At 40.5% G+C, this 25,963-nt stretch overlaps 1 long non-coding RNA gene across 1 annotated transcript; it reads left to right on the plus strand.

Moving 5' to 3' along the window:
• Nucleotides 1–2,596: 2,596 nt before the first annotated feature.
• LOC137384562 (uncharacterized) lies at nt 2,597–23,807 on the plus strand. Its single transcript, XR_010977605.1, has 4 exons — nt 2,597–2,670; nt 5,724–5,861; nt 20,689–20,833; nt 23,620–23,807. It is a non-coding gene; the product is annotated as an uncharacterized lncRNA (long non-coding RNA).
• Nucleotides 23,808–25,963: the final 2,156 nt, after the last annotated feature.

The following is a 25,963-nucleotide window of genomic DNA, read 5'->3' on the forward strand; positions in this document are numbered from 1 at the left end:
AATGCTTCAGTCTAATCTTTAAATAAGGAATTCCCTCAGAAAAATTATTTTGGAAGTTAACAAATGTGCAAGTTCCAAAAAGGTTAATATTTTGCCTTTCTACCTCTTTCTCCTCCTTCAACACCTAAAACCCACCTCTTTGATCAAGCCTTGGTCACTGCTCCTAATATCTCCGTTGGCTCAGTGTGCATTTTTGTCTTCATTGCCTCTACAAAGCACCGTGAGGTGTTTTTTCTCTGCTCAAGGCACCATATAAATGCATGTTGTTTTTGTTCTATTTAATAAAGTGCAATGAAACTGTACAGTTGTCTGTGCCGGTTCTGAATTTCACTTGGTTTATTTTTAAGGATTCCTTTGAAGGATATAATTCCATTCAGTCTTTGCTGAGTGATCTGATCTCTGCTGGGGTTGGCCATTGGTTGCTGCAACTTGCCTTAATGCCCTGGGGTAGGAAGGAGAAAATTGGCCCGAGTTAGTGTTCCTTATCGCTATTCAATGGCCTCTGCTGAAAAGTGCATGTGTGTGGATGTCAGTTGGAGACAGGAACAGGCTCTATTATGTTGCTCTCAGTTTCCGTGGAGAGTACTCAAGCAGGAGTCTGTGGCTGTGTCACCATAACTTTACCGGGAGTGCAGCGGGATCCTATTTACACACCAAAACGGGGTTTCTGACACACTTCCAGTGAAGTTATGGCAGCAGAATGTCTGTAGCTCCAAGCAAATTCCAAACCAAAGTCTTTAGAACAAACGGCAAAGCAAGATGGGGAAAATTACATATTTCAGCCAACTGCAGAACTCAGCTGACCTGAATATACAAAGGAATATATGCAACTGGGATTATTAATAATTTAAGTCAGGACTGTGTCTAAAATTGGGCAATTCAAAATTCAGACTCAAACATTCCAGCTCAGAATATCACAGGATTTAGAGGGACTGAGTGCTCATTACTCATCAGCCGGTGCATTTTTAATTGAAATGTGTTTTCCTTTTGCTCTCCATTTCTTCCTTCCCTCCAATTTTTTCTCCTGAAGGTGTTGTCTCAGGTTGGAGCATGATTCTGGGCAGCAGGCACCCACCCACTACCTCACCCAAATGGCCACTCTCAGTTAGCCCTGAGAGTGAAAGTTGGAAGGAATTCCAGAGCCTGGGGCCTAGGCGGCTGAAGGCATGGCAACCAAAGGCTTGGAGAAGTGAGGGCGGGAATGCACAAGAGGCCAGAGTCAAGGTGGAATGCAGACTTCTGAGAGGGTTGTAGGTCTGAAGAAGGTTACAGAGATAGGAAGGGGCTAGGCCAGGAAGGAATTTAAACAAGAGGATGAGGATTTTAAATTGGAGGAGTTGGGGGATCAGGAGCCAATGTTGATCAGCAAGGATGTGTCGACAGGACTTAGTGCACTCGGATACCATTGTCTATTAAACCTTTAGAACAGAAGGGAAAATACTGCAGATGCTAAATATCCAAAACAAAAACATTAAATGTTGGAAACACTCAGCAGGTCAGCATAAGCAAGGTAAGAATTCTGTCAGTTCGAGTAACCTTGCTCCTTTCCCTCCCCCTTCTCCACAAAGTTAAAATTGGTTGTAGAAGCTTTGTAGTGTCAGAATTGTGTTTATCCAAGGACACTTGTTGTTAATTTTCCCATTCACTAACAGTGATAATTCACACTTCACTGAATACAAAAGCGATAACACTGTGCACACATGTGAATCATCACTTAACGCTCCATGCTGCATGAAATGTTTCAGAACCATTTGAAAAAGCCATTCCCCAGTCTCTGTAGATGGTGCTAGGCTACCAGTGTTCTTTCACTGATGAGGTACAGTATTGTGAAGGTATTTCTTAAAACTCATTAAAAGAGATGTCAGAATCTTCTCACAATAACCTGAGTATATTTTGATCGATAAGGATGTATTAAGATTTTGTACATTTACTATTGTGAGATATCTAAAATATAATTTTAGGTCCTGGCAGAGGGGCAAGAATGCTTAGATTTTCCCTTTATTCTTTTCAAACTGTGGCTTAATTTTTCAGCTTTTGGCAATGTGATCACAAGATTTATTTTACTGCTGTTTGCACGTAGGCAATCCTGCTCCCTTTAAGACCTTTTTATGTTGAAGCAGATGCTCTCTACACCCTGTTATCGACAGCGTGCTTTAATATAAAGGGATTGACCATCAGTGAACCTGACAACATTGTTGTTCCAGATTTTGGTGAATGTCATGGGCTAAATGGACTGCCTCCATTTTAACTATGGGTATCCTTGGTCTATGCCTTCCAACAGGCTTTGCTCGGAGTGGCAGTGGGAAACAAAATAAATAAGGGACAGCATCACACAGAGGTCACAGGTCTCTGTTTGAAACACGATTCCCCCTCTGTCTCCCAAGACTATTTAAGACAATGTAACATTTTTCAATCTCCACTTCAGTTTTCCTGAGAGCATTTCAAGTTAATGCAACGACGCATTTAACTAAGAAGTAAGATGCACTGATGGTATTTTTGATACTTTCTCATGATATTTTGTAAATGATCACAATCTTATGAACTGATTTAGGGGCCAGCAATCACACTTCATTTCCACTTTGTCACATCCTGTTTCAGGCCCACATTTGTGGGGTGGATAAACTCAAAGTGACAATAGCAGGATGGACTGTATCTGGAAACGATTTGAAGGTATTTCCGAATATTTCAAGCTATCTCAAAACGAATTTAAAATATCACTAAATGAGAATTTGTCTTGCCACCAAAGCATAGAGGCGTTCAGCTGAGTGCGAGTAACAGGCAAGTCAAGCTGTCTGGGGTTGAGGTGCTGTGTAAATAGCTGGAGCTAATCTCGCCCCACGTGGCTTTGACATGCTCACCCGTCTGCATCTTCATAGGGCTCTCTCCAACCAATCACAGGGCCTCAAAACCTTGGCAAGTCCCTATTGGCTGTAAAATCCTTTTGTTCTCTCCTCTTCGAGGTTAACTCCTGCAGTGCTGAAATCTTGGCCAGTTTCCTATTTAACAGCACTCCTGTCCCAATGAATGATGTTAAATTTCTTTCACCAGTTCAAACCCATAATAAAGATTCAAACAAGATGCCCCCAGGACAAAGTTAACCTTTATTTAGGTTTGTCCTGCTATTTTCTTTCTTTCTGCAATCATGAAAACCTTTAATCTGTGTGACAGTGTTCTGTGACTCAGGAATATGAAACAGATGAAGCTCAATAAATGCTAACTTTTTTTTGATTAATCGAGATATTGGTAATAAGAAAATTTTAAGACAGAGATTCTGCTATGTGATGGGGAAAAGGGGTGTAGATGGGAAACAAATAGTCTGTGTCCCTCCAAAATGGTATTTATTTGTATAATGTTTTCAAATGTTATTATTTATTTACAGTATGTACAATAGAGTAAATACACTGTAATATTATTGGCATAATAAACCTTTTTACTAGTCTTGTGTCTGTATATGATTCTGCACTTTATACCACAAAGAGCAATGACATGCCCTGAGTGCAGCCTCCACTCCTCAGACAATGGCCTATTTATTGTTCCGCACTCCCAACCCTCCTTTATTATTGGCCATTTCCCCCTCTGGAACTCTCCCACAGCATCTCCACCTTTCTCCTTCCTTTCTGCCTCCAAATGCCTCCTTAAGACCCTTCTTTTCTGACAATGTTTTTTTGCCTCTTCCTCTACACTTTTCCTTTTAATGTCTTCTTGTATCCGCCGTGCTATAAAACACTCTGAGATGTCACTCGTGGTATAATAAGTGCTATCAAAATGTCAGTTTTTGCCTCATGTTATGTTTGGCATTTAAATGACAGTAAGGACATTGTTATACTATGGAAATCAGTTTAGGAGTAGTACCAGCTGAGAGCAACACAAGACTAACAGACTTGAGTTATACTGCCAACTCTGCATTGCTCTCTACCCAGGTAAAAGGGAGCTCTGTGGACGCGTCACATTGATACCTGAATAAAGGTTAAATGTTACCATTATTAAGAGATGTCTAACCTGGCAGCTCACTTCTAGTATTTAAAGATTAAAAATTGATTTTAAATCTTCCTGAGGCTGCCTTTTTTTAAGTTCACTTTGTTCTGGTGGAAGCTGTTGTAGTGGGTTTGAAGCAAAGTCCAGGGAAATTTAAGTTTAGTTCAGATTACTTAAGCCACACAAGAATTACACTACACAATTGTGTAAGTGTGAAGCTGAAACTGAAACAATGAGGTACAAGCAGCCTGTAAGTTGAAGTGTTTTCAAACAAGCATAGTCAGTAGTATTTGTTGTGGAAAATGACAAATTAATGAAAGAGAGTTATGGCCTAAACCTGGAGCTTGAGATTAGGGTCATCACCCTAAATGGAATCCTTTCAGGATTCGCGATGTCACCTGAAGTCCTGCACTGGGTTACAGGTTGGTGAATTCCATCCCAATTATCTATTATTCCTTTATAATGTACAATATAATGAAGAACCTATCCCATTAGGGAAAAAAAACTTGTAAAACCCTTAACCATTCAAGTGATTGATATCTTACATTTACTTACGCCAGAAAATCTTGTATCTTGCATTTGGTAACATCACAACATCACAGAAGAGATTCATAAATTAAAATAAACCATCCTAGATTTCAGTCTATTCTGAACAGAACGTGGCCACAGTATAACCTGGAAAGAAAAGCAGGTGTGCTAAAGTGAGCAACAAAGAGGTTTGTACAAATTTAGCAGCATTAAAGATTGTAAGTGCAAATGGTTTATTAAGCTCGTGGGCATAATTTTCCGATTGCTATTAACGTGCTAGTTCTCGAGGAGCCATTCCCAGTGCCAGAGAGGAACAGATGCCCAAAGTGTTGGTAAATGGAGCCCCATTTTCCCCCTCCCCCAGTCTGGACGTTTAACTAAATTTATTATAAAACATTACAAAAGACACAAATGCCTTTCAGGATTCTTGTTCCACCTTTCCCAACCCTTTTTATTTTCCTGTGTGTAAAACATAAAGCCTTTACTCTGTTAAAAGGTAATCTTGTTTACAATGGTAAACAGTTGTGTATAATGGCAGCTTTAAAACAGACCATGATTCAACTCCATTTTACTGTCACCATCCATTCCTCCCCCGCAAAACCCTCACCCTGCTGCAAAATGTTAAGAATAATGTTATATTTGCTAAAAACATGAAACAACAAAATTATACCCTTTTTACAGATTCCAACTTATTTGAAAATGTGTTCTGCTGTGACATCAATGAATGTGTACCATGTACATGATGACACTATTTATATAATTATAGATATTGGATATTAACAAGTATTTAAAAATATCTTTTATTGCCTTTCAGGTTCCACTATTGTTTGTCACCACCATCCTCATCACCACACAGAATGGCCAACCATTGAGATGGCAAGGCACTTATAGATGAGGAAGGCAATTCGGCTTATGATAATTCATTCATCCAGAACAACCCTGTATCCTCCAATAACAGTATCTGTCTCTTCCTTACATGATTGCAGGGTTTTCAACTCCACCTCTTTGCCCAGAAGTCCATTCCAAGTGTTGATCACTCTCTGTATGAAGAAGAATCTCCTGATATCCATCCTAAAGTTACATTTTACACGTTTAAGCCTGTGTCCTTTTGTTGTACTCCCCCTGTTTTATTTATAGTAATATTCCAGGTTATTTTATTCCATAATATTTACTGTGTTATATACTTCTATACGATCACCTCTCAAATTTCTATTTTCCAGGCTGAAAAGTCCAAGATTCTCCTACCGTTACTCATATATCAGAGCCCTGACACTCGGAATTGGTGTTCTCTGCATTGCCTCCAACACTTGACTACCCAACTTGTTCCTCAATGACCAGAACTGGACACCGTATGCAAGGTGTGTTCTCACGGGGGGATTGTACAGTTTGATCCTAACTTCCTTGGACTTGTATTTTACTGTTTCCATTCTGTAGTTTAATGTTCTATTGGCCTGCTCAGTATTCATCTGACATCTTAAGCATTGAGTCTACTAAGACTCCTAGGTTTCTTTTAATTTCATTCTTAGTTCTTTCAACAGCATTGCCCATTTTTCCTTCCTATATGCACTATAGGCAACTTTTGCTATATGCTATATGCAAACTTTGTTGGCATTAAATTTCACCTACCATTGTTCAGCCCACTTCCATATTTTGTTTAGTTCACTCTGTAGTTTGTGATCTGCCCCCTCTGATTCCGCTGGCCTTCCCAGTTCACTGGCGCCTGCAAATATCACTGTGGAATCAGCTAGCAGGAATCAAACAGCTGTGGTGCTGAACTACTGCTGACACGCCCCCATGCCTAAGATGGAACATTCAACTTTTGCGAAATGTTCCTTTTATCATATGCAAAAACCAGCAAAGCCATGAAGGCATCAGAGTTTACATTAGTCAAGGTTGGGAGTAGCCTGAACCTCCTGGGGGCTCGCTCCACCAGTGCAACTGCAGTAGAATGAAACCCCTGACTGACCAGCCATTCTCCAAACTGCAGGGACAGTGTCATTTGCATGGCTGGGTGAGGTGCATCACACTTGCAAAGGCACTTGAGTGGCATCAATGTTTCTTTGATGGTGAAGAAATCCTGCAATGACCATGGGGAAATCCTCATTTTTTTAATCTTCTCCTCCCTATGGAGCAAGTGGGCCTCTTGGGGAAGGTAATTGAACCCTTCTGGTTGTGGTGAGGTGGCGTGACCAGGGAGGGTACCGTGTCTGGCAGAATCATTTGTGACAGAACTTAGTAAGCCAGCTTAGGCAGATCTTTTGTAACATCATCTTAAACAGCTACAGATCAGGAAACAAGAAAAGCAAAAATAAAGGAAGAAAAAGATATGCACTTTTACTTGAATATTTTTTGGCGTAAACCTGTAGAATCCCAAAATATTGTTCATTCACATTAATGAAAAGGTTCATATAATTAATTTTTAAATGAGTTCAATTACTCTGAGGTTAAAGGAGGTTAATACAACAAAAGCTCTCACCAGTGTGCTGTCCCTTTTGGTTCCTATGCAGTTAAATCCTGATATGCAAGATCTTGATTGAGTTGTACCGGTGTGAATCCTACAATATCTGTGTTACCCATTTCCTACTGCATTGGGCATCAAATTAATCTGACCTTGGTACTCCTGTCAGCTTGTTAACCCAGTCTGTTCATACAAGGATGATTTTATGAGGTAGGAAAATAAATGGCTATCAAAAATCACTGCTGCCTCCCAGAGCTGGTTTGCCCTCCCATATGTGCATGTATCAGACTCCTAGCTCCTGTTCTGTCTTCAACTAACATGTCCCAGTGTAAATATTTTCCTGTGAAGCTAAAGTGTACACTAATATATATATGGAAATGTTGCAATTGTGTTATTTTGCCAGATAAATCCTGGCTCTTACATTGATTTTTAGTTTGTCCTGGAATATACCAACTTTCAGGATCATCCCAAGTCGATTGGCCTTCACTTGGAATACTGAACCTGCTAAGAAAGGACTGACCCAGCTCACTGAAGGGGAGAGGGTAGTAGTTATCCATTATAAGCAGGAATTCCTGTGGTATCCAAGAGTATTAACTGCATTTCTTTTTAAATCTAATTCTCAGCGCAGTGTTTTTCTTCTTTCTGGCAGCTCCTGTGCAGCAGCAGTCAGGCTACATGACGAGGAAGCGTCTATACAGCAAGCTAGCTATGAGCAGGTAGAATAGTCAGGTCACCAGCGGACATTGCCTTAGATCTGCAGTACAGCTCAATTGAGACCCAGGATTGCAGGGTCCAGCTGTGCAGGTGGCAGCAGAGGTAGCAAACCAGAGCAGTCAGGCCACACTCGTCTCCTTTGCTGCCTGGAGACAGGCTGCACTCATCAGACGTTGGCTCCAGTGTCACACCAGGGCCATGTTTGTGTCATACCCAGTGCCAGTGTCATGCTGGTGTGAACCCGTGCAAAAATTCACTCCAGAATCCCGAACAAGCTTTAGAAGGTACATGCCTGAGATTATCCAGCTCCTACTCCTGGAAACAACATCCGTAAAACACAGACTGTTTAATGAATATTTATTTGATTTGAGCTAGCGAACAAATAAAATGTAAATTGTACCAGTCTCCTGCCAGGCCTCACAGACGCGACTCAATATTAGTCAGCTATTTCTATGATTCATTGCATATTTTGTATTTCCTGTACTGTGTAATAGTCAAAATTATTTTTAAAGGAAAGAATATCACTTTAATTTAGATAATTCAGAAATAATGAAATATTTAATAATTGTGAAAAGGAGATTCTATTCTGATTACTGGATCAAAAGTTTCACCTTTTCAGAATTCTTATTCACAGAAGTTAGTATTATTTACCCCATCATTTTCCCACAGGTCTTTAATTCCACAGAGCCTCCTCCTACGGTTGGAAGAGTAGAATAATTTCCTTCGAGCCACAGATGGGTGGGGAGGGGAAGAACACTCAGCCAACAGTCTTTCCCACAGCCCCCTCCCAGAGGGAGATGCTCGAAACTGGATGTGTATCACCATTCACCTTACTTCAAATTTTTAGATAAACAAATGCATCCAAAATTGAAAAAAAAGATATTACTCCTTATGCAGAATTGCTGCTTCAGGTTTATCATTTAGTCATACTTTACACAGTGCTCATTTCTTTTTTCTAATTTTGTCCCAGTATTTCTTAGATGTAATTTCATGGGCAGTAGTCACTCTCCCGTCCTTCATCCAAGTCACCAATATTCACATCTGAACCTTGATACTGAGCACTGGCAGGCTTTTGGGCTGTGGAGGACATCAGAGATGAAGCTGATCCTGACCGGTAGCCAGACACACATGCGCTTCCAGCAGAGGTCGCTGGATCAGGAGTTGGAACCTTAGCCAATTGTTTCCTTCTGTAATCCAGAAATTGCACACAGAGTGCACCTACTCTACAGTTCTGATGAAAGGTCACAGACCTGAAACGTTAACTCTCTTTCTCTCTCCATAGATGCTGCCAGACCTGCCTTGTATTTCCAGCACTTTTTGTTTTTATTATATAAGAGTGCACCTATTGTTGTCCTGGCTGAGATCAGCTAACTCAGTAGAAACCATGGCCTGAATTTTATTCGCGCAGCGCGCTTTCAACTCGGCGGAAGTGCCGCCAAGGATCCCCTGCGATATAACGCGCGGGTGCTCATTTAAATAGTGGGGTGGAGCAGTTGGCCCCGATGACATGTAGGCATCATTTTTAAAGGGCTTTAAGCCCTTAGCAGAGATTTTAATTTTCAAAGGGACCAGGACTTTAACTTTTAATAAAAACAGTGAATTTTACATCAAAGTGCCACTTCCACCCTCCGCCCCCCAATGATCACACAATAAATTTATTTCCCTTGCCCCTCAAAAACCATTTTTGACAACCCGAACTTTAAATCCCAAACTTTGCACTCTTTGCCCTGACACCCCTTCCCACCATCCCCACAGCCAATGAAAAATATTTTCCCTGCTTCTCCACCCCTCCTGCCCTGAAAATGTTATTTCTCCTCCCCCCCCCCCTCCGCCCCACCCAACAGGTTCCCGCCTCGGAACTCCATACAGAGTTCTGAAGGCATGCAAGCTGCGTTCGGAGTCGGTAAAATCGGCATGGGACATCTGCCACCCGCAGGTAAGTTTATTAAGCTCATTTGAATATGCAGATGAAGGGCCCGCCGCCAGGCGGTGGGGGGCCGCACCGAGGTTCCCCCACCGCCGGTAATATGCGGTGGGTCCTTCTCAACGTCACGGGTTGAGGCAAGCCTCTCCCTGCAAAGTTTTACCAGCCCCCGCGCCGCGACGTGCTGTGGAGGGGCCGGTAAAATTCAGCCCTATGGCTTGAACATGCAACCAGTCTGGTCTGTATGGCTCAGTGATGGATATTTTACATCTAAGCCATTGGGGGTGGGGTGATGGGGACGATACACACTTAATAATAAAAAAAATTAAATATTACAATCAGAACTTCATGAACAGCCTGTGCAATGTTTTTTCTCAACATAATCAAACTTCCCACATACAGTTCCAGACCAAGCATTATATGTTGTATATCATTCTATTTAACCCCTCCTCAAGTGATGTGCAATATTCAGAATTGTGATGTATGATGAAAATATGGGGCGGGGGGGGGGGGGGGGGTGGGGTTTGGGGTGGTACACGAGACGGGCCCCAAAATAACAGAACTTTTTCACCCAAACCTACGTTGAACCAGAACAAAGTATTTTGTATATCACGCATATGCAATTATGCAGGAAAGCATACTGTACTGAATGATTTGTAACATGCCACATTGAAGATAAGCTTGTAAATTTTAAACATTTTTTAAAAGGATAAAACATCAAGTGTCACATTATATCATCATCAAATTCAACTCAGGTAATCAGCTCTGTGTGTATAAATATATATTATAAAATTTGAGTCAAAGTGTTTTCTACTCTCCTGTCAGTGTGCAACACTTATAATTTAAGTGCGTGTTTATTTTATTACTATTTGTTTATTATTATTATAAGTTACCATTATTGAATTTTATTAAAGGCAATTATAATTACAAATATCTAAATAATGTAGAAATCATACAAAGTTTAACAAAAATGTACACTTATGTGAGACAGTCAAAAGAGCTGTGAATATTGTAATACCTGGCTGAAAGAGAGAACCACACACCTCAAAATGGGCATCGCTTATAACATCATCACCTTTGATTTAAGCACCAAATAAACTAGCTCTTTTTACTGCTGAATAAAGAATCAACAACTTGTGTTGGTTTGTAAGATCACAACTATATCTCATATATCATTAATAAATGACCCAGTGTATTATCAGTTTGCTGCACATCTAGCAATAATCTCTCCTACAAGTTTCCTTTTTGTTTCTAATCTTTCAATGTTTTCCCCCTTAAGAAGATCGTTGGCAGTTAAATCTCTGAATATTATCTTTAAAGCTTGCTTTTGGATTAATTCCAGCTGATTGGATACCCCAGATGTTAAGCTGGAATGCCAAGCCTGGCTAGCATATTTCACGGAGAATCTAGTCACTGTTCTTTAAAGGAATAATAAATCATCAGTACTGAGACGAGCGTTTTAATATTTTCCCTTGCTTTATTTTCCATACAATGAATCTACATGTGTGTCCCATTTCATCATTAGACATTATGGATACTGGGTAGGGTAGTCGTGGAGATATTCTCAAATAACAAATTGCTTATTAAATTTGGAATTGCCCTTATTTTTACAAAAGGAAACTTAGTTTTTTAAAATCTTTGCACAATTGATAGTCATGTCATTCATTTCCAGCTTTTCAACAAATACATCAGAACGATCCTGGAATAAACTGTCTGAAAAATGACTGTAATTCTCAAATACTGCACTGCCATCAGTGTAGTTGAACACTTGGGAATGTAATTTCAAATTATTAATAGAAACACATGAGCGTCTAATACAATTTCCTGAGGTGTACATGAATTCGAGCCCAATTTGATTGTATCGAATCATTTTTAATCCTTTAAATCTTCTTTGTTAGGAACATATCTGTTCAATTTACAACAGAATAACAGATATAATCCTTCCACTTATTTAACAGTTTGTAGTGATCAGTTAGATCAGAAACCTTATGATGGATAATAAATGGCCTTGTGATACTTTTTTTTCTATCAGTTACTGAATAACATTTGTACATGTAATTTAGCAGAGAATGGATCTTGGCTGATTTTTTTTATATACATCCAAATTAATAAAAGGTCTGGGTGCTTGTTAAAGACATCTTACACCTCGTCAAAGATAAAACTCTCAAACACCTTGTTAATAATAGGCCTCTGATACTATACAGATCCCTTCGTCTGGTCATTGGTGTATTCATTCTGAGTCGGGATACAACACTGGCAGACTTCCAGACCTCGGGAACCTGCCTGGAAATCACTGAAGTATTAAGTAATAATGGTCATCTGGCTGTGCCAGACTGGGGAATTGAGGATAGACAGGTTGATTGAAGGACACGACCACAGGTTGAGTCCTTCAGTTGTTCTGCTATCTTTAGTCCCTCAGCACAATAGACAGTCCATTCTAACCCATTGATCACAGCTCCAACTACTATTACGCTTTGTTTCTCTGGTACTTTGCAGCTTTCTAATAGTACACAGTTGGCTGGTGGTGGAGAATGTTTTAATGCTACAGATGACATGCTGATTGTTGATGGGGTGATTTTTGTACCACTCAGCTTATGAGGCCTAACTGTACTCAATCAAGGTTGAAATGACACAATTCAACCAGTCAAAATGTTGTATTGTCAGATACACAACACAAAGAGAGCAGCCAAACCTGCAGCACTTTACTTAAGAAATCTGATGTGACCTACAATCAGGTCTGCTGAATTTCCTCACATTATTTCCAGTAAGTATTAACTGTACCCACCCAGTGCAAGCGATTTATTATACGTTATATGGGATTGCCCACTAGCTCAGCAGATTAGAAGTCCTTTAATGCAACCCAGAGAAAGAAACTTACCTCTTCAAACAATGATTACCCATCACCCTCTGGTGCTACGACTTTTATACTATTTCACTAGGATCTGGTACCGGAATGTTTTAAGATTTCATAGTTCCATCTGAGGTTATTATTGTCTATTCATATCACTCCTTCAAGTCTCTCAACAATTTTCTTGCCCAAATACTTTGTATTTTGCTTGTCGAAGGTCGAAAACAGTTATAGGCTTAAAACTTGTCTGTACAGTGGAATGTGAATGTTTTCAGAGGTCTTCAGCTGTCATAGCATTACAAGACTAGCAGGGAATGCAATTGCTACCATGGTCAAGACCATCAGAAAGGCACAATTTGTCAGTAGCTGTGACCCTCCTTACGGACATTAATCTCTGCTGGGACACTTGTATGATTAGGAAGAGGCTGAACCACCACTGCCATGTAACATGAAAGCGCTGTAGGAACAATGAATAACTGATAAACATCCACCATGTTTGTTATCATAAAATTTAAACTACTGCCTCTATAGTTAGGGGACTTATGAGCTGTTTAAAGTAACAAATAAAATTCATAGAAATCCTTTTAAAATAGGCCATAATAATTACACCTTCAGAGGAGTAGCGTAAATATACAATAAATATATGTATCGACAGGAGGAATTAGCACAATGAATCCAGCAATAAAGGGTTACATCTTCCTGGGAATCTGGGTGGTCTTAATCTGACCCAGATTGTTTTGATATTATCGCTCCAAAGTGGCACACACATCTCGACACTATGGGCTGTAGAACAAAAACAAATTTATTTAGAAATCTTGCTCTTTTAGGTTTGGTCATTGAATAAATAATGAAGTGCTAAATTGAACCATATAGGGAAGCACAATTAACTGATTAGAAATGCAAAGGTAAAAATGGTGCATTAATCTGCTACTTAAAATGTGATATTGTGTGCAGACTGGAAAGCAGATGCTTAAAGAGAAAATGACTCAATATTATACACTTAACAGAATGGGTATCTATGGAAACAAGTGGGGTGTGTGGGCTTCAAAAAATGTTTTTATAACAGAATTACACCGAGCCTCAGTAGGTTAAGAAATATTGGATTGTGGTGTATTTATTTGTTTGTATGTGTCTGCAAATGGAAAAAATATCATTTGCAATATTTCAACCTTGCGCTGCTTAATGATTCATTCTGCAAGTGAATATAAATGGAAAAGAAAGGACATGACTTGAAAAAAATCTATTTTACTGCTGTATTATAAAAATAATTGCAAGAACCATCTTCCATATACAGGTGATAATGTGTGAAAGAATGGACTTCTAAATGTGCTGCTGCTATCTTCAGCAAAATAATAGTCAATAGACTGGTAACAGTGTTCAGAACATTCAGCACAAACTGCCGTGTAAAGGTTATGCTTGGAAAAGGAATTCTGTCCATTGCGGGGATGGAAGGGTTGGTGGCAGAGACTGACTTTCTGCAGAAATTCAATGGCTGAATCAGAAAGCCTGTCTGAAATGGAATGAATGGGAAAGATTCGGAATGTGCATTCTATGCTCAATTAGAATTCTATCCTATGTAATATGTTGCAGATATGAGGAGTTGGCTTTAATGACTCATTCTTTATTTTTTAAATCATTCTGTCTCGACCCATTGGAAAACTATCACTCACGTGGTTAGTGGATCTGTGCGCTGTTTCCCATTTAGGCTACTATGCAGAATGAGTCTCATACGGACAGAAACCTTGTTGGACTCTGCATGCTCAAGCTGTTTAAAAGCAAAATATTCTATCCTGGGAGGGGAAGGAGAAACGTTGATGGCATGCTTGACTACATCTTCAGTTGGCTGATCGCAGAGCACCACTGGCAGCAGCTACCGAGAGAAGTCCTTATATGCCCTCCCTGGCAGGGAGCAAAGTGACGTATTTGAGAGAAATATTCATAAAGAGAGCACAGACTGGGCTCAATTGACAGTGACTTCACTTTCAGCAGAGTGCGTGTGGCACGTGGTTCATTAAAGGCCCACCTCAAAATTACAAAATGACTTCAATCTGCTGTTTCCCCCACCTCCCACCCACCCCAAAAAAAGGCTTTTGATTAGCAATTCACCCATCTCAAACCCTTTTTTTATTTGGTCAGCAGAAAGAAGCACAGGAACAGTGTTAGGAGTTACATAACACTGCTATGTTTCATATTAATGATTGCGAAGTTAGATCCCCTTACGTTCTCTCTGCTCCTCCAATACTAGCCTCGTGTGCCTCCTATTTTAATGTCTACACTATTGGCGGCCGTGCTTTCAGTTGCTTAGGCCTTGAGCTCTGGAATTCCCTCCCTAAACCTTTCCGCCTCTCTCCTGCTTTCTGCTCCTTTAAGACACTCCTTAAAACCTACCTCTTTGACGCAGCTTTTGGTTATCTGTCATAATGGGGGTGGGCCGGGCCCCCCCCCGATTATGTGGAGGGGGAGGGCTGTCCAGCCCCGGCAATGGCATCAGCTGCCTGTGCGCAGGCACTGACGCCATTTTTGAAGGGCTTTGAGCTCTACCGTTAAATTTAAATATTTAAAGCTAAAGTGAATGAAAAAAATTTAATACATTTGTTTTGCCCCTCTCCCATCCCCCAAATTCAATTAAATTAATTGCTTGCCCACTCTCCCCCACCTAAACACTTATCTTGTCCATCTGACCTTCCCCAACCCCCAGCAAAGTGCATAAACTTTAACCTATCACCCTTCCCACTATCCTCTACACCAATGATATTACTTTGACCCCGCTCCTCCACCACACTGATAAACTTACCTCCTCCCACCTCCCCACCAGTGTTCCGCCTCGATTCCCCAAACGGGGATCCGAAGGTACGGGAGTGCTGGCCAGCGGCAGGATGATTGCACTGGGACGGAAGGTGGCAACATAAGTATAATTTATGCATTCATTTAAATGTATTTGAATATGTAAATGGAGGTCACATCGCCGAGCAGCAGTGGGGGTGGGGGAGTGCCGCCACGAGGCCTCGCCACCGCCGGCAGTATTGGGCCTTGCCCTCCTGGCATCAGGGTGAGTGGCGGCACTCTCCCGGGGGCATTTTCTCACCCCCCCCCCACCACGTACCCCGATGCCAGGGGTTCTGTAAATGTTCAGCCCACTATGTGCGGCTCAGTGTCAAATTTTGTTTGATGAATGCACCCAGCTGCCAAGAAGAGAGATAGAGTCAATGCTAGTGAACAGAGTTTGTGGCGAGAATAGGTAAAACCTACTGAAAGTGGATCATGTTTGTAACAGTCACAAATATGTTGTAGTTTTATCAGGTTTAATGTTGGACATCGAAGGAAAGAAAAGAACTTGCATTTATACAGCACCTTTCACAACATCAGGAAGTTCCTGAGTGCTTTACAATCAATTAAATACCTTTGAAGTGCAGGCAGTATTGTAAGGTAGGGAAAAGTGAACTTGTACAGAGGAAAATCCCACAAACTGCAATGAAATAATGACTAGATAGTCTGTTTTTGTGGTGTTGATAAACGGGTAAGTGATGGCGCGGACATCTGGCAACCTCCCTGGCTCTTTTCTAAATGATCCACCTGAGAGGAGACCTCAGTTTAAGGTGCAGGAATTGAAAGCCCATCCTGACCTCAGGTGGCATGTCCTGGAAATGAGCTTGTTATTGCCAGCAAAAGTGCGGTGGATGAAAAATAATTTTCAACCACTGTTGGATGCAAACGCCTGTGTCCTGGTACTGCCTGCAGCCAAATGTAGAGGAGATTATAATGAGCATATAATGAACTAATTGGGGTACTCAAAAGACAATTGCTCAGCTCTCAGAAGTGCGTCCATGTGATAATCACTGAAAATATTCTTCTGCTTGTTCTTTAGTCCCTACATTGTACTCTCACCTTGTTTGAAAAGGTCCTTTTGCATGCTTTTAAAATAAAAATCTTGTCTCTCAAGAACATACAAAACCTAGAACTTGTTCCAGAAAACAGTCTGCTTGACTTCAGAGCAAACTGTACAGCAGCAACTTTAATCATTGCATGCAATTCTCCCCTTTCGTTTATATGGCACTAAATTTCAGTTAAGTATAAAAGCTGTTTTGGTTCAGAGCATTTGGGCAGCTGCAGCTTCCCCCCCACCCCATGATCTGGGTGACCTTGCACCCTTTTGTTCTGTAGGCCATACTATTAATCACTCGTTAAAGGCCCACAGACCACATGGAATACCAACAGCGCCTCAATAACCTATTCATTACAGTAAGCCCATGTGTCATCTCATCTCCTGGCCTCTTTACATTAGAGCACGGCCGTTGATGGCGGCCCCCACTTTATATCAGCCACGCTTGTAAATGGCTGCAGACACATTGTGAAGCATATCGAAACATGGATTAATCCAGCACTCTATGAAGGTAGAGTGTGCAGTCTTTTCCCCATCTCTGCGTGGAGCAGGCACCCAGAATTAAGTCAGGCACAATGACTTGCAAAAAACGATGCCAGCAGAAACATACACATTGTGCAGTTGTTGCCCTGTTATCACAGTGTTGCGGAATCTGTCCTCAATATCACAGAACAACTTCCTCTTGATAATTGTCTGCCTTATCACTACTTTGATAGTGCAGATTATAAAGCTGCAACTTTTTGATGTCTGCGGTATTATAACTATTTAGTTTCATTTTTAAAAAGAATGAGATACTGTGGTAGGGTGCAGGATGTGGGTTCATGCCCGTGATTTCCCACGTCTCGACTTACCAGGCTCAGTCATCCTGTTGGCGGTGCCATATGTAGCCAGGTACTTCCCCACAAGGAGGGAGTAAGAACAGGAGAAAGTAGAGTGTCACCTCATATACTTTTATTGGAAGTGGTTGAAGGACAGCAATGCTCAAAAGAGACTCATGACCTCCACTGGCAACTCTCCCCAATTTGCTATTCTTCCTGCTGCTCCTAGTCAAGCTGAGAGATACCAACAATGCCTGTCGTTCAAACGGAGGGAAATCCGACTCTGTGCATTTAGTTTTAATGAAAATGTGGTGCACCAGATCTCCAGAGGCTAGCCGATTGAAATCAAAGTGTGTGGCATGGTGCAAGACTGCAGTGTATCTGCAATCAATGCAGTCGATTAATGGAAAACCATCTTGAAGACTACTCTCATACACCTCAAAGCAACTGGTCAAGAGCAACCATTTACTCTTTCAGTTTGGGTACAGTGCTTTACAAAGCTAGCGACAAAAAGATTTAACAAAAACTATTTATTTACCAAGCTTTGTGACAGTGAAACGCTAAATATGAGTGATTTTCTTTTTTGAGAGCTCGGTTAATACTTCTATCTTAAGAATATTTAACCTGATGAAAAAATGAACAAAGAAAGTCACAGTAACTCGTACAGAAATCTAATGGGGCAGGATTCAGCCATCTATAAATAAAATTCGCTGAGTTGTTGAAAATGAGAACTGGTAGCCCCAGCAGTACAGTGCAGCACAGGTTCTGATTTCAAAACCCACCTTTGTCATTTAAAGTTATGACTGATCCTGATGGGGAAGTATAACAAGTTCTTAGTCAAGTTTTGGTGGATCAGGAACTTTACAGTAGCAGAGCATTCCATCTCAGGGTTGGACGAAACTGCCAGGACCACTCCTGTTTCTCTGCTGTTGGCTAGTCATGGATTGGCGTTAGCAGAAAGTGAGTCTGCTGGGCTTTCCTCCTGCTTGAGATCAACACTGTCCATCTAACAGGCCTGTGGGAACAGGCAAAAACTCAACAAATGAGGGCAAACAAATTTAAATGCCAGTCAAGGCCAGGATTCAAACTCATGGCCTTTGGTTTGGCACACCAGTGTCTATCAATTCTGTCACTAGCTGTCTTACTCGATTACTGTTGATAAATTGCACATACTGCTGCAACATTGAGCTCTTGCATTAGTGATCACCCCATGAATCCTCATACATGATTCTGGTTTAAGACAAGCCAATGAGTGGAGACTAGGGATTTTGCCTGGGGAGGGTGGGAAATCAGACAGCAAGTCATGTGCCACTTTTATCCATCTCCCAGAGTCTGTCTTAAGAGGAGGTGCAGTGACGCAGCCCCCTGGAGCAATAACATGCCGGTTCCACGTCCCTCTCCATATTGCTGTGTTTTTTAAAAATTTCAGCTGCTCCATTGTACGAGGGACTCCGAGTGAAGCCGGTTGCCTTCCCAGCAGGAAGACCAAGGACACAAAATGGAAGGGTGAGTCGTCCACAAGTTGCATTCATGTGCTTTGCAGTACCTGGCTCAGAAGACAATGGCACGTGTCTGGGAATATACCATCCTCCATCCCACCATCTTGCCCCCTCATGTTACGTTGTCCTTGGGATTAGAAAACAGAGCAGGAAATAAACAAACTTCATACCAACATCAAAAAAGAGTGGCATCACAAAAATTCTTGGAACCGGTCTGTCACTTGCCCTTTCTATCGGAGAAATTATACACAGAGAGTTTGTATGGATAGAACTTAAGAATTAATAAATACAATCAGATGTTACTCTGAAGTTCAGCCAGTTAAGGTGATGAATAGCTGAGCTGCAGAGACCTGGAAGGATGAGTCGTAAGGTTAAAGGACTAAGTTTCTTCTCAATGTTTGTGTGATATGTTAGCTGATCTCAGCCAGGCTGGTGGTAAGAATTGGCCTCAGCATCACTGGACTAAGGAGCTGGGAACTCAATATGGTTTGTGCTTAGGGAAGGAAAATTACTGAGGGTTCCCACACTTGATCCATTATTCAGCAAACTCCATTGGAAGTGCACATTCATGGATTTGGATGAAAACAGCATTGGACTGGAAGGTGATGCCTGTTACCAAAGCCTGCTGTTAGAGTCTCTGAGTTCACACATGAAGACTGGCTGATGGAGTGAGGGTGACTGGAAGCCATGGAGCAGTACACCCAGCAAGCAGTGAAAGCCTTCAGGAGAGGAGAAGGAGGGGAGAAAACTGGTGAAAAGAGAAAACAAAAATTGAAAAATTGTTTTTAAAAAGGTGTTGATGATTCCACAATGAGTACCTTGCACAGAATATCAGTCACGGAGTGACTGCTTCCATTTTGCAAAGAAATCCCCACTCCATTCATCATGAAAGAAGAATCTAAAAGTGCAAGTGTAAGTTTAGCTGTCTGTGCCAGAACAGTACATAGGTTCCAGTGCGCGGAAATACAGCATTGCCCCCTGGAGCCAATGTATGTCACTACACTCCAGAGAGTTTGATTTTACCATAAAGCAATTGAAATAAATATTGTTTCACAAGATATAGCAGCCAATCCTGTGCATAATTTGAGATTTACTTTTACCAATTATGAAGGAAATGCTATGTAAGGAAACCATGATCATTAAAATTTATCTCACACATTGTTTTGGGATTTTTAAAATTCTCTCCATATAGACCCCCCAGTCCCTTCTCAGTCCAATTTATTTAATGACACCACCAGTAGCAGGCCAAAAAAAAGCTTGTATTTCAAAGTACACTGTTACACATCTTTGAAAAGTATACTGTGGTAACTAATCATTCTACATTGACAGCTTGGCTAAAGAAAGTTGAGATTTTTTTTTGTTTATGTAGAATGTGATAATTACTGTTTTCTCTTTTAAGTGAATTAAATAAATAACTAGGACCTTAACACTGCTCAGTCTCATTTCACTCAGCACCAATATCAGCCTTCAGGAAGAGAGGTTGTCACTCAAAGCCAATATGGGAGGTGAGAGAGCACTGTTCTACATTAATGAACCTCCCAGTTTCTATGACAGGCAAGTTCACTGTCATCATGCTTCATTACCCTCTTTAAAGCCAACTCAGAATGAAAATGCTCCATTATACAGACTCCTGGAGTATCATTTCTGAACTCAATCCTGTCCTTGCTCAGTGTCCGCAAATGCGCCCAGTAGGGGTCACATGATAATCTACCTAACTTAAATGAGTTAACGCCTCCATTAAAATAGCAGAAGTAATTCAGACAGTAATATTGAAAACAGGAATTTCTAGGCATATGTTTTGACTAATTGTCTGGGAATAATTGTCTGACAGAAAGAATAGTCAATTTATTTGCTGATATCACTCTTTATTTTGATGTTTTGTAATATTTCTGTTGGGCTTATTTGATAGAACTCTCATCTCTGGGCTAGAAAGCTGTAGGTTCTGAGCCACACTATTGGATTTTGCTCATAATGACACTTCTGCACAATTGCTGCCTTTTGGAGGAGATGAGATGTTAAACCAAGGTTCCCTTTGCCTTTACAGGTCAATTTAAAAGATCCTATGGCGATTATTTGAAGAAAAGCAGAGTTCTCCCAGTGGCCGAGTCAACATTCCTTCCCCAGACAACACCGCTAGAGAAACAGATTAGCTGGTTATTCATCTCAATTGCTGTTTGTGGGACCTCGCTGTGAGCAATTTGGCTGTTTTGTTAACCTCCATAGCTGCCATGACTGCAATTCATAAGTTATTTGTTTAATGTGAATCACCTTAGGGTTTTCTTAGGGTGTGTTAAGTTGTTAGAAAAATGCAACTTCTTTATTTCCCACCAAATTTTCCTAATCTCTCTTGGCCACATTACAGGGTAAAATTTGGACCTCATTGCGAATACAGACACAAAACGGGTGCAACGAGAGACAATTTCTGGGGTCAACATCCTGCATTTAAAGGATGCCTGAAAGACATCCAACCCAATATTTGGTTGGGCTATTTTTCAGGCTGCCCTGGCAATTATCGCAGTTAGGTCCCTTACAGATGTAAATGAAAAACCTAATGCCTAATTTTATGCTCCCTCTACCAAATTGGATAGTAATGAGTGAAGCAAAGATCTGCTCTGCTCATGATTCTTCAGCAACCTAAGCAGCATCAATAGGTTAGTGAGTAAAAATAAATATTTTAAATGTGCTATGTAGCAAAGTGGAGCAAGAGTTGTCCTGGACCTGATCACCTCATTCTCTACCGCCCCCGCCACCCCCCCCCACCCCACCACCCCCAATTGCCACTCTACCTTATGCCCTGGGACTTTCCTTCAGGTCACTGCCTGCAAGGCAAGCGGCCCATAATTTATGTTTCCAAATGGGCAAGTTGACAAGTGCTGACAGATCATCCAAATATTCTTGAGCCCAAAGGCCCAATTTCAGGCTGGCCTTGGGTTTTTCAGTTGGGATGTGTGTGGCATCCATTTCAGGCCCATAAATAAACCTCAAACAATTTCTATCCTTACACCTGTAGTCGAGGGGGAGGGTAATGTCCTGGCTTATGCACACGGCACATGCAGTGTTTATTTTTCAATTAATTTTGAATTTGTTTTAAGCTCTTTTTCAGAACAGCAGCACAGTGGTTTGAAAAATGTTTATACAGAGCCCTTCTATAACTAGACATCTTTGAAGCACATTAGAATCACCCAATATTGAGTTATTAAAAAATATGTGTACTTACCTTTGCGCCACTTGCCCACCATGATCTAGTAGCTAAAGGCACTATTCAGTAAGCCACACCTCAGAAAAGCCACACCCCATGGAAACCAGTTGGAGTGGAAATGAGAGGGCAGGAGGCAGATGGGATGGCGGTGACCAAAGTAATTCACGTTTGTAGCTCACCAGCTTTTATAGTAATGGGAGTTCTGAGTTTAGAAGATTCTTAAATAAAGCCCGCCAATGATTAGAAATAAGCTTCGTAGGTTGTAGAGCTAAGTATACACAGAAGTAATCAAATACTCCAGGGAACAATAGTTGAAACATTTGGTTGTGCAGATGTACATGAATATTCCATCTGTGGAAAGTAGCTAAATTTGAACAGTGAAGGTGTCGATGTATGTAGATATTTTGTCATGCATCTACACTGCTTGACTGTGCTTGGGAGGTGGGGTAATATCAATGAAAATAAATAAGCTAAAATTAATTTCTTATTACATATTGTGGACTAATTTGGGTTTTATTTTTTCTGATGTATCTAAATGCTCTAGGTTTTTAGTGGAAAATGGGAGCCAATTCACACAGGGTGTTCTTTTTTCTTCAAAATAAAATATTCCATTGTTTTGTAAAAAGGCAAAATGCTCCAGATACCAGAAATCTGAAATAAAAACAGAACACACAGAAGGCTATTTAGTATCTGTGGGGAGAGCAGATAAGTTAATGTTTTAGGTGAGGACTCTTTCTAAAGTATTGCTTTGTCTGGTTGGATTTTGAATGCAGGCATCAGAGTTAAAAGGACCCTATTGTCTCAATAATATGATTCAGCCAGATCCAATGTGAAAGCACCTAACATACTGCACAACTGATCAATGCCCCTACCTGAGATCTTATCTGATTAGATCACAGCAACACAGAAAGAGGTTTCAAAAAAAATCATGTGACAATAATAAATGCACATTTAAAATTATAGACTAATAATGTTGATGATTTAGCTAGGTACTAGCACATAAATGCTCATTTCGAATCACTTTATGTAAAAGCAGTTTGAGACACTAAAGCTAGTTCAAAGCGAACCCTGAGTTTATTATTACTGAGATCTGTTCATTACACCCTTTAAAGAGGTAAGTCTTGTGTGGTTATGCATCACAGGAGCATCTAGTTCCTTTGTTTACCTTTGATTTGTATTGTCTACGAGGTTCATTGAAAAAAGTACTAATTTAATGTATTTAAAGGGGCTATGTAATGTTAGAGCAGGGATTGGCATGATGAGCCGTAATTCAGATGTGGGGGCCATCCAACGAGTAGGTGGAAATGGATCCAACAACATCTGTCCAAAACCTGTGTTTATCAACAGCCAGAAATATGCATTGAGGTTACCTCTTTGAAACTATTAAAAAAATAGTGGTTGCTGAAAACAATAGCAGACTCCATGACCACTACGATGTTGGATACCCCTAAAGTGTTGTGGTGTCAATTGTAAGGGTATCAGTGACAACATAGCCTCTTTAGAGAATGACTTTAACCTCACTCTAATTTTAAGAGCGTGCAGCTCATGTTGGAACCGATTCTTGTGTTCAAGTACCATGCGTCTGTTTTGAGGTTGCTATGTTCCATTGCGGCTTGTCATCATTGAGAACAAAGTGATCTCCTCAAAGCACAGATCTTAAGATTCAAGGATTGCTAAGAGCAAGGTTTTGACATATGCGTTTTTGTAATGATACTGGGATGATATGTTTTTTTAATAATATACTATAATATCTACCTCTCTACCTTCCAATTATAGAGCAGTACAAGGAGGAACATGTCAGAAACACCACCACAAGGCCAGTAACTGGACAGATCTGTTTCAGTGCGTGCTGGCTAATCAGAGGGGACAGAGTTAAAGACTATCATTAAGGCGTATTATAAATCACATGGTGATAGGCAACAAGAAAAAAAGTCTGGAAAAAATATATTTTTAAACTTAGAGACTTTTATTTTTAAGATGTCAAAATATTTGCTTGAGAAAGCTAAATCGTTATCTTGTTGGGATATTTGTATTTTTGGCAGGTTTCAATAAAAGTGAGTAAATTGGAAATATAGCACTGTGAAGCTGCAGGATTCTTCTGAAGTTGGTGTTGTGTGGAGTTTCACAACACTGTTACCCCAGCTCGAGGCAACAAAGTTAATTAGCTGTTTAATGGTGGGTTATGCAGTGGCTTCAGGGGAATGCATCTGTTCCCTTTTCTTATCTGTCACCTCACCAAATTTTTTTTTTATTATCAAGCTTCCGTCTTAGATCCTTTTTCTGTGCATGGGCAAAAGGTATTGAAGGAGGTACAGCAGGGTCCAGGCTGGTCTTGCTGTTCTCTGTACAGCTCACCTAATTCTGTTCACTTTCTGACAGGTGCTATTACTACTATTGCTCTTGCAAACTGTAAATTCTGCTTGTGTAGCAGCAGGTGTTCAGAAAGTTAAATTCCAAATAAAATATGCCGTCCCTCATCCTCTATTCTATAATTCACTAAGTAAGAGTTGCAGTCACTGGCATAACTCCTGTTCATCTCCTTGATTTTAACATCTTAATATAAACTGATGAATAAATATTACATTGAGCATGTTAATAGTGGCATTAATTATGCTGCTTTTAACATTTAGGTTGAAGAATTTTCCTCCTTAAATTTAGAAATTTATGTCTAAATCGAATTAGAAAAACACGTAAGCCAATATTGGTGTCCACATTATATTCATAAGAGATCACAAAAATGTCAGTTGTGTTTCTCTACAAAGTGAAGTTCAATTCTAATATATTTGTTTCAAAGAATATAGTATCAGGCACTGTCAATGGTTGCTTTAACAGTAGCAATGGATGAGCCAATAAGAAAACTGGGATAAAAGCCTGAACTGAGACAATCAGAAAACTACTGTTTGAAGCTATGAACACAAAACAATTCTCAAAAGATTATCTTTCAGGCATCTGCATCCACAATAATATATTCATTTGATAAAAAGTTTACAGAAAAACCTTTCCAACTCAACTAGATGTCTCTGGTGCACACTGGAATCACCTTGGTATTCAGGATTTTAAAACATATTAGACTTGTCTTTGTGCTCCTTCCCCATTGCCATAATCTGAGATTATTCAAACACACTGCTGTTTGTTGTTGATTTACAGTGGCTGTCTATTACAATATCTCAGCAATTCTCCCAAATTATGATTTGCAAGTCATAAATTGGTCTTGCTCATATTCATATAATCTGTTTCAACTCCAAAAATGGCACAGTTTTAGTGGGTCATTTTTTAGAGAATGAGCTAAAACACTAAAGCTTTTTATAAGCAACTTTAATTAATGGAGAAAAGTAACACCCAGGGAGACAGCAAAGAAATAGTTTGTAACTGGACAGTGATAAATCCGTCCATTGTCACAATATCTCCCTCTCAGTAAAAGACTAGTGACAGCAGTGCTGACGGACAATACCCAGTAGCAATAATTGCACAACTTTATTTGAGGACCCTCTCAGTAAGGCTTGTGCAGGTCCTGACAAAGTGACACAGCAGAAACTAAGATGGTGCAGTGTGCAAAAGATGAAAGAATTATCATCTGAACTTCAGTAATGACTCTTTTCTCTTTAATGTGAGGAGTGGAACATCGTGGAAAACATTTGTATAATACTATCCAGATTGGCTGTGGTACAACTCACTCCAGATAGTGACATACCAGCACAGAATGGTCCCAAATGGTTTAATGTGTACATGTACCATGTGATGTGACACTGAGTTATACAGACAAGGAAGGCCTCAGCTTCGTAGTTGCTGAGCTAGACAATCTCAACCAAGTGGAGGAATCAGAGGCAGCCCAAAATTAACTTCAGTGCCAGGCAGCATTGCCACTCCCAGTAACTGCCCATTGACTCCTTACAGTGAGACAATTGTAACATGCCCAGGTGGGGGCAGGATTAGGCTCAGCTCTAATTGTCAGCGCACGGCAACACTGGCTGTGCAGGCTCACACAAGAAACTTGGCCATGTGCTGCTCTCCATTGAACTCTATCCTAGAATAATCAGCCACCATCTAGACAGCAATCTTAAGGGAGTGGGAATGTATGAATAAAAGAAAGACATGCATTTGTACAGCACTTTTCATAACC

Source organism: Heterodontus francisci, chromosome 26 (genome assembly GCF_036365525.1).
Source record: "Heterodontus francisci isolate sHetFra1 chromosome 26, sHetFra1.hap1, whole genome shotgun sequence".
Classification (NCBI taxonomy): domain Eukaryota; kingdom Metazoa; phylum Chordata; class Chondrichthyes; order Heterodontiformes; family Heterodontidae; genus Heterodontus; species Heterodontus francisci.